Consider the following 9,657-nt stretch of genomic DNA (forward strand, 5'->3'; position numbering starts at 1 on the left):
TGCCTACATTTCGCTGTCAGTTGGACGAACTTTTCGTCACTTCATAGCGCGTCAGTGTATATGCATATATATTTCTTTTTAATGAGTAGGATTTTTGTTTAAGAGTTTTTATTGTACGAGTTGGTGTACCTAAGAGAAGGCCGCTCGGCCGTTTTAGGGCACCCGAAAAATAAAGATTATTATTATTATTATTATTATTATAACGGTGATGAAAACACTCGACGGCGGCGGTAGGTTCACATGGTCGGCGATATCTCGGATCGCGGTTGACGACGTGTTGGTCTTCACCGGCGGTAAAACAGGTTTTCGCAGCGTCAACTGGTTTGCCCCGAGGTCGATGACGGCGCCATACTCGCAGAGAAAGTCCATTCCGAGAATAATGTCCCTCGAACAGTCTTGCACAACGACGAACTTCACAGGGCACGTTTCACCGTGAATCTCGACGCGAGCAGTGCATCTCTCGACTAGCGTGATGAGATGTCCTCCTGCGGTTCGTATTTGGGGTCCATCCCACGGCGTCATGACTTTTCGCAGGCGGCGAGAGAGCTCAAGACTGAGTAGTCTGCTCCGGTGTCCAGAAGTGCCGATGCGTCGTGGCCGTCGATTATAACGTTTAGGTTATTGGACACCGATGCAGGGACGTCGTTGTGATCCGTAGCGTCGAGAGAGTGGGAGCGCTCCGTCGTTCTTGGAGGCTCTTTACTACGGTCGTCTTCGGCAATGCCACCTCCAGGCGTTGCCGCACTTAGTTGTCCCGGCGACGCAGGGGAGACACGCTTTCTCGGCGGGGTCGTGACACTGGGGACGCTGAACGTCGTGGCGATGGGGAGCGGGCTTCACGGCGGAGAGACGACACTGGGGAGGGCGAGGGTCGGAGGTACTCCTCGATGTCGCGAGGGCGTTCGCCGTACCTCGGGCGTGGGTCGTTCGGGTGGAACCAACGCAGGCCCATTTGCCGGTAAGGACAAAGGCGGTAGATATGGTCGGCCTCCCCGCAGTGGTAGCAGATGGGGCGTCGAACCGCTGTCCTCCACACGTCGGTTTTTCTTGGCGCCGGCTGTTCTCGGCGGTCGTACTGACGTACTTCTTCGTTGCGTCGGGGGTACGCCTGCGTTGGTGGGTCTCGTCGTGGCGCCACCGGGTAATGTTGAGCAGTTGGCGGCGGTCGTCGGGCCACTGCGGCGTAGGTCATTGTCGGCTCATCGGCTGCGGCCACGCTGGCAGGAGTCTCCGGTTGAATTGCCCGCTGAACTTTTTCGCGTACCACTTCGGCTAACGACAGCGAAGCCGGCTGGTTGGCAGTAGGCAGCAGCTTCCTGAGCTCTTCCCGGACGATGTCGCGGACAATTGCACGAAGATTGTCAGCGCTGATGCCGCCCTCGTCGAATCGGGAAGACGTCAGCGTCGAGGCAGCAGGCGTGTCGGTTGTAGTGGGTGGCTCGGATTGACAGGGCCGGCTCGATGTTAGTTGCCTCGGCGACGAATTCATCGACAGTAGTTGGTGGGTTGCGAACAAGGCCACCGAAGATGTCACTCCTCACTCCTCTCATCAGGACGCGCAGCTTCTTCTCCTCGGTGGACTGAGGGTCGGCGCGGCTGCTCAGGCGGAGGACGTCTTCAACGGAGCTGGTGACTGTTTCGTTGGGCCCTTGAGTTCGTACTTGAAGGAGGTCCTCCGCTCTCTATCGTCGTGTCTGGTTCGTGAATGTCTCCTTCAGGCCAGCGATACAGGTGTCCCACGACATAAGCGACGCCTCGTGGTTCTCGAACCACTGCCTTGCGGTACCCTCCAAGGAGAAGTAGAGGTTTTGGAGGCGCTGCTCAGTGGTCCATCCATTATGGCGTGCTACACGTTCGTAGTGCAGAAGCCAGGCCAGTGGAAGGTCGTGGGGGTTCGCTGCGCAACAGGCAGGTAGATGACGGCGGCGGCGGTCGGGGACTGCGATTGCTGGTCTTCCATCGTCGGCTTCGTTGGCTGCTTGGTCCTGGGTGGCAGAAGTCCGTATTCCGGGTGTAGACCTTGGGTGCGGCGACTGGTCCGAGTTTCAGGTTCCGCGTTGAGTGGTCTTCTCACCGGGCTTGGAATCGGGCTTGCACTGCGGGCCCTGGGAGGGGAACGCTGCACGGGGATGAGGTACCCAGCACCTCCACCAAAATGTCACGGGTGATGACCAAAAAACAATAAATAAACAGAAAGAAATAAACGTTTAATGTGGCGAACTTGTGCCAAAAATAAAAGGGGTACAAAGGAGCGTCGCGGGCGTTGAAGTCGGCGAAACCGCAGGATCAAGCGCTGGGGCGAGACTGACTGCAGATAGCCACGCGGAGCCCCTTATGTACACGTGTGGGCTTCTGGAATGATCGGCATAGGAGGTTCGGCGTGTAGAACATTCTGACCTCGGACAAACTACATGGTTCTCGAATTTGCCAGAACATTACTTTACAGAGTCAACAAAAATGCGCCTCCGCGGCCAGGAATCGAACCCTGGCTTTCAGCGTGGAAAGCGCGCGCGATAACCGTTAGACCACGAGCGCGCTGCCTTCTTGGTCAGCTGCGCTCGCGGCAATATAGCACTGTACCATTCTCCTGGATCCTTACCTTATGCAACACATATCTGGCACCATCGAATTTGTTCTTGGCAAGCCTTGTCGAGAGGAACAGATTCGATGATGCCAAAATGCTGCAGACGGAACGGGCACAGTGCATGGTACAGAGCAATGAAGGCAACGTCACGCCAGCCATGTATTCCTTGATAAGATGGGCCAATGCGTGAGGAATGCAGCTGCCGGCAGTTATCTGCCAGGATGACATCGGAGGCAAAAACATGACGAGGTAAACCAGTATGCTGACCAAATATGCCCCATTGTGCTTCTTGAATTTTGGCTGGAATGGAGCCAGCCACCAAGCTTCCAAGATTTATGAGCTCCAAATCTTATGTCAACTAAAACTTCCTTAAATACAAACTATTGGGGTTGCATGCAGAATGGGTTCACGTACGGTTTTGGAGACTGTACCAGAAGAAAGATGCTGTTTTGTGAATCCAACAAATGTTTCATCGAGCCACGTCTCTAAATTGCACTGCTCCCTCAGCCATCTATTGTTTTTGGCATGTCATTTTGTGAAATCATTGTCATATCTCGTGATATTATTTATCAATTGATCCTTCGCAAATGATTGTCTTGCGACAATGGGCCAGAAGCATAATTTATATTACAAAAAGCCTCTTTCATTTATGACGGCCCTCAGCATAGATAACTTTATACTTTTATACTTGGCTGCAGATACTATACATGTGTGAATATTCAAAACGTCCAAATGTTCGTAGGACCTATTGTTTGCCATAGTAAGTGATTTGTGAAAATTATATTCTTTGGAATATGCAGGAATTTAGTTTGCATAGTCTATATATTATCCTATAAACAATTCAAACTGCACAAGAGAAGTCAGCTCCATCCCCGCCATACTCCCAGGTAAAATAAAAAAGGAACAGAGTTGTTTTTTTCTACGTACCAACTTGTCAATATCGCCGAGTTATGCTGAAATGCCAGAACCATCTTCTCGGTGTGATACGGCTTCCAAGTTGGCCCCAGGCTATGGCTCTGTGCCAGCCTGCAAAGGTGCATGCATAAATCTCATGTCATGTTTTTTCCCGAGAAAACAAAAAATATTAATATTTGTTTTCTTCGAAATCAAAAAGAAACTTCCGGTTTTATTTGGTTGAATTCAGCGAGTCATTGCGAGCACATCATACATACATAAGCCACTTCTGTTATCTTCATTAATTAGAATTGCAAGAATTTTTAACCTACTTTAAGATACAAGCATGAACTAAATTTTTAAGTTTACTGCAACAACATAGGTAATGTGTTGCGATAACTAGATACAAACCAGCCTTATAGTATTAAATCCTATACTTATCTAGAGTAGGGTTAAATGTAAGTCAACCAAAACGGCCATTCCTCCGCTCTACTGTATGTCATGTTCGGGTCGCCCTTGTTCCCATCCTGGAGTAAAAAGAGACAGGCGTCCGTGCCATGCTCCTGATGTGCAGCTCTTTTGGTTCCCAAAAGCTGCGGGCTGCCAGCCCAACCAACTTTGAGTCTCTCTAGCTGTCGCTTGGGTGAATGTTTGTTCAACTGCTTTAGACGTCAATGCTGTGTTTCAGGTGCACCTGAAACAAACTAAAACAGAAACCAAACCAATGTTTAGTCTTTTTGTAAAGGGTTTTTTAGTTTTGTGATAACAAACATACAAGTGACAGGTAGCAAAGTGGCTTTATTTTAGGACAAGCACTTTCATATGTATTTTCTAGCAGTGTCATGACAGAGTCAATATCAAGTGCCAGGCGAGTATGTAAAACGTTGCTAACAAATATTCTGCATGTTTCTACACCCCACCTTATAACATGCACCCAAATAGTAACAGGAACACAAACCTGTTAGTTGGCAAGAGCCCTACACAAGGACAGTATGTCACTAGCTATTTGCCTCTAAATGTTCTGAAACTATAATAATGTTCCTGTCCTACTGTTCATTTGATTCACCAGGTTGTCACACAAAAAAGTAACCCCCACAAAAACTTTATTAAAGGAAAACCTTGTGGCAGTCCTGTTATTCATACAGCATTAAAATGTCACTGTCAGCCACATGAATAACACGTTTCTAATGTATTGCTAAAATACTAAGGCAACCTTCCATCAACACACTTGGAGTCCCTCCCAAGGTAGGTTTCCTGCAATAACTGCCGCTGTATGGTTGTTCTAAAAGGTGAACCTCAAAACCATAGACAATTGAGACTATTTGGCTTGAGTGTACTTACACGAGAATCCGTATAATCAACGTCAGTTTCCGCTTGGCCGGGAATACATCTGATATAAAAAGGGAATATTGGGGCTTTATGCCACAAAACAATTGAAGGTATGGCCCAAGAGCTCCACAAAAGGGACCGCCCAGGTTTTTGACCATAATTTCTGCGCTCCGGACGCCAACACAGAACTTCTACACCACAGAGGCATTGTAACTTGTGAGATTGAAACAACATATATTATGGTAGGTCAAACAATCCTGATCACGACATTTACAGCAGAGAGAGTCGGTCCATAGCAAAATGGAAACAAAGGTAAGATCGGTTATATTGAACGCAAAACACCTTGAACAATGTTTACGATTAGGTCTTGGTAATAAATGCATTCCTCTACCTATAGGTTAGTGCTCTAAACTGGTCTAGATCTTCTAATTAATACTTTGTATCTTTATATTAGTAACACAGTATAAAATGCAAGGTCCAGGTACTTGTTCGATTTTTTTATTTATTTTCCAATAATGTAACATGTTAAAAATGTAAAACACGGAACTGACGGATAATCACGACTCCGCGAAAAATTACGAAGTATGTACGGTTCGCCATACCTACTGCAAGGTAACATTTGCCCCGCACATCAGATGAATAAACACCGTACTAATGTGGCGATGCAGGCAAGTTGGTTATGCATGTTGAAAGTAGTGAAAGCGCACAATAAAGACGAATACGAAGACGGAGAGGCAAACAGGACGAGCGCTGACTATCAACTGAATTTTTTATTGGAAAAAATAGAAACAGCAAAATAAAACCAGGAAAAGCCACAAATACTACAAATGTGACTAGTCATCAATGACTCGGCCACCACACGTGTCAATAAAGTCCACTTCCTTTTTGTGAAGGAAAAGTGAGGGTTGACTGATACACTTATCAGGGCATTCCTTCTTTATCATATAAGCCTCCAGTACCTCCCTCGCCACCTTTTCTTTACCTCTCCCAACTATTGTAGTGCCTTGGAAGTTGGGAATGCAGCGGCAATCTCTGCAATGTATGTGTGAATGGGCTCCTGTTGTTGAACGCAGTGATAAAGCATGTTCGCGCAACCGTTCATTAAAGCACCTTCCGGTCTGGCCTATATAAACCTTGCCGCAGCCCAATGGAATTTTATAGACCACGCCCACCGCACATTCCACGTATTTGTTTACGTGCTTCACTGTGCATTGCCGCTTATCTTTGTTTTCTTTCTTTTATCCTCGGACATAGTTGAGCCAGTTTACGTGGTGCTGAGAATACCAGAGGTACCTAGAACCTTTCAGCCACTTTTTTTATATTGTGTGACACCCTGTGTAAGTATGGCATCACGTGGGGTCTTGCTCTCTTTTTTTGCTTGTCCTTTTGGCTTTTGCCCCTGAACTTCTTCAGAAGTTTTTCAGCCACTGCGAGCATAAGGGAAGTAGGATACCCTGCAGTTCCAAGTCTCTTGACCTGACTACAGAGGCTGTCGTGCATGTCATGGTGACATGACTTTCCAATTGCCGTCTCTAGACATGACGACGCAATGCTCCGTTTCACCAACTTCGAATGCGCCGAATCATAAGGGAGGATTCCCTTCTGGGTACGCGGTTCGTAACCCCGGCACACGTGTTCGCCTGTGAATTGCATTCGCAAATCCAGAAACTGTAAAAACTGCCCATCCTGGCACTCAAGGGTGAACTTCGGGCCTCTAGAACTTTCATGTGGCAACGCGTGAGACTTGGGATTCCCAAAAAGACTCGGTCAGGAACCACAAGTCAAAGCGGTCTGACAATTCTGGGAGATGTTCACGTTCCTAAAGATGTCGCAAGTACATTGGAAAAAGGACCCAAGTATAGTGTAGAACCCCGCATGAAACCGCATGAGCTTTTAGCCGAGGTGCGGGCTGTTTCCGACAAGGCGCCAGCTGAAGAGCGGGAGAGATGCGTTTTGGAGGGTGTGGATTGCCTGTTACGGTGTGCCTCGATAAAGGCCCAGACACATAATGGGGGCAGGCTAAACAAAGTCGTTTCGTTTTTCCAGAGCAATAACCTAAGCCTATTACAGGCAGACAAAGAGGGAGAGTTCGTGGCGCTTCCAATAAACATGATGGAAGTCAGGTCTAGGAACGCGATTCAGAAGAAGTTTAAGCTGTCACATCTTGAACCCAAAAAGGTCTAAAGTGCTGCGCTGAAATTATGCAATGGTTTGGAGCTTGCAACGTTGGAAAAGAACATACAGAAATGCAAGATCGCGCAACTTGATGTTTTTTGTCGGCAAAGACCCATACGCCTGATACACCGTTTCGAGCAATCGTCACGGAGAGGGGATCGTGGCAAAAACAGGTTAGCCTCTATTTGCAGAAGCACTTGAGTGCTCTAGATATCAGTGACCCCTTTTTGGTAAAAAATTCTCAATCAGTGGTGGAGTTTCTTAGGAAGGATGTTCCAGGGGATGCCGTGGCGTTTTCTATTGACGTAGAGGATCTTTATTACTCTAGCCCCCACCAAGAATTGTTTGAGGCAGTACGTGAATATACTGAGAGAAACGGCGTGGTTGGTTTCCAAAACGCCTGTGGTGTGAGTGTTGATGGTTTTTTGGAACTTTTAAAATTTTACTTGGAGTCGACTTTTATTCTTTTTGAGGGCCGCCATTACGTGCAGAGGGCTGGTATCTGCATTGGTTCCTGTGCTGCCCCAGTGCTCTGTGATATCTTTTTGGCCAAATATGACCGAGCCATTGAGAATGCCTTGAAAGGCAAACCTGTGACCAAGTTGTTTAGGTACGTAGACGATTATTTAGTGATTTTGCAAAACTGTGAAAACCTTACTGTATGTGAAGTTGTTGAAGATGTGATGAGCGTGTTTAAAGAAAGTTCTAGAGGCCTGAAGTTCACCCTTGAGCGCCAGGATGGGCCGTTTTTACAGTTTCTGGATTTGCGAATGCAATTCACAGGGGAACACCTGTGCTGGGGTTACAAACCGCGTACCCAGAAGGGAATCCTCCCCTATGATTCGGCGCATTCGAAGTTGGTGAAACGGAGCATTGCGTCGTCATGTCTAGAGACGGCAATTGGAAAGTCATGTCACCATGCCATGCACGACAGCCTCTGTAGTCAGGTCAAGAGACTTGGAACTGCAGGGTATCCTACTTCCCTTATGCTCGCAGTGGCTCAAAAACTTCTGAAGAAGTTCAGGGGCAAAAGCCAAAAGGACAAGCAAAAAAAGAGAGCAAGACCCCACGTGATGCCGTACTTACACAGGGTGTCACACAATATAAAAAAGTGGCGGAAAGGTTCGAGGTACCTCTGGTATTCTCAGCACCACGTAAACTGGCTCAACTATGTCCGAGGATAAAAGAAAAAAACAAAAAAAAAACAAAGATAAGCGGCAATGCACAGTGAAGCACGTAAACAAATACGTGGAATGTGCGGTGGGCGTGGTCTATAAAATTCCATTGGGCTGCGGCAAGGTTTATATAGGCCAGACCGGAAGGTACTCGAATGAACGGTTGCGCGAACATGCTTTATCACTGCGTTCAACAACAGGAGCCCATTTACACATACATTGCAGAGATTGCCGCTGCATTCCCAACTTCCAAGGCACTACAATCGTTGGGAGAGGTAAAGAAAAGGTGGCGAGGGAGGTACTGGAGGCTTATATGATAAAGAAGGAATGCCCTGATAAGTGTATCAGTCAACCCTCACTTTTCCTTCACAAAAAGGAAGTGGACTTTATTGACACGTGTGGTGGCCGAGTCATTGATGACTAGTCACATTTGTAGTATTTGTGGCTTTTCCTGGTTTTATTTTGCTGTTTCTATTTTTTCCAATAAAAAATTCAGTTGATAGTCAGCGCTCGTCTTGTTTGCCTCTCCGTCTTCGTATTCGTCTTTATTGTGCGCTTTCACTACTTTCAATAAACACCGTGCTTCTACAAAACCTCAACTTCAAAATAAGATTATAAAACTTATATGGCTGGGAGCGAAGACAAGGGTTAATAATTCGGCTAGTCGGGAATTCAGGACAGCAAATGCAGCGCAAAAGACGAGGTCAAGAGAGGCACACAAACACGTCGCCGTGATTCTGTCCCTCTCTTGTCCTCGTTTTTGCGCAAAATCTGTCGTCTAGCGAAGACAACTTAAGAACTTGTGCTGAGAACGCCATTTAAATCGGTGAACAACGATGATGCGAAAGCGATACACACATTCGGATGGATGCTTCCGCTTATGACGCAAAAACAAGAAACCTCTGCTCAAGCTCCACACGGAGGAATCAATCATGTCTCCAGATTGTTTACTGTCGACGATTCGCGAGACAGGGAACGCCGGCCGGAACGCAAAGAAAAAAGAATCAGTAGCACTATCGTCACTCGAAGGTAGTTTTAGCGGTTATGACTCGAAAGAAAAAGCCGAAGCTAGCCAGCCATTCATAGCACTCGCCGCCAAACCACCTCAGCGTTAAGCAAGTCAAATACTGTGTAAGCGGTATCACTAGTCACTGAACTCCCGGACACATAAATACTGTTCTACAAGCATGCTGCAGAAATATTCTCACCTGTAATCGCGTCCACACGAGAAAGTGTCCCCGGTCGCAGTTCCGGACGCAACCGAAAGCAGCCATCTTTAATACGAACAGGGATTGGCTACGACTTATGCCTGCACTGTCTAAAAATACTTCTTGCAGTTTCGGTTCCGGTATCTTGGGTGCGGGCTTCTATCCATTTCTCTAGCTCTGCATTTCGTCAAATTCGTTTCTAATATAATATTTAAGTTAAAGCTTTGTTAAAAAAAAAAAGCTAAAAGAAACGACTGTCTTTGTCACTATTTTGCTTAAACTTGTAGTTTTA

General features: G+C 46.9%; 1 long non-coding RNA gene across 1 annotated transcript; it reads right to left on the reverse strand.

Moving 5' to 3' along the window:
* Positions 1 to 4,142: 4,142 nt before the first annotated feature.
* On the reverse strand, positions 4,143 to 9,412 carry LOC115330764. Its single transcript, XR_003920348.1, has 3 exons — positions 9,366 to 9,412; positions 4,820 to 4,868; positions 4,143 to 4,182 (listed from the first exon to the last, which is right to left on the reverse strand). It is a non-coding gene; the product is annotated as an uncharacterized LOC115330764 (long non-coding RNA).
* Between the last annotated feature and the right edge of the window lie 245 nt (positions 9,413 to 9,657).

Source organism: Ixodes scapularis, unplaced genomic scaffold (genome assembly GCF_016920785.2).
Source record: "Ixodes scapularis isolate PalLabHiFi unplaced genomic scaffold, ASM1692078v2 PGA_scaffold11__112_contigs__length_91849675, whole genome shotgun sequence".
Taxonomy (NCBI): Eukaryota; Metazoa; Arthropoda; class Arachnida; order Ixodida; family Ixodidae; genus Ixodes; species Ixodes scapularis.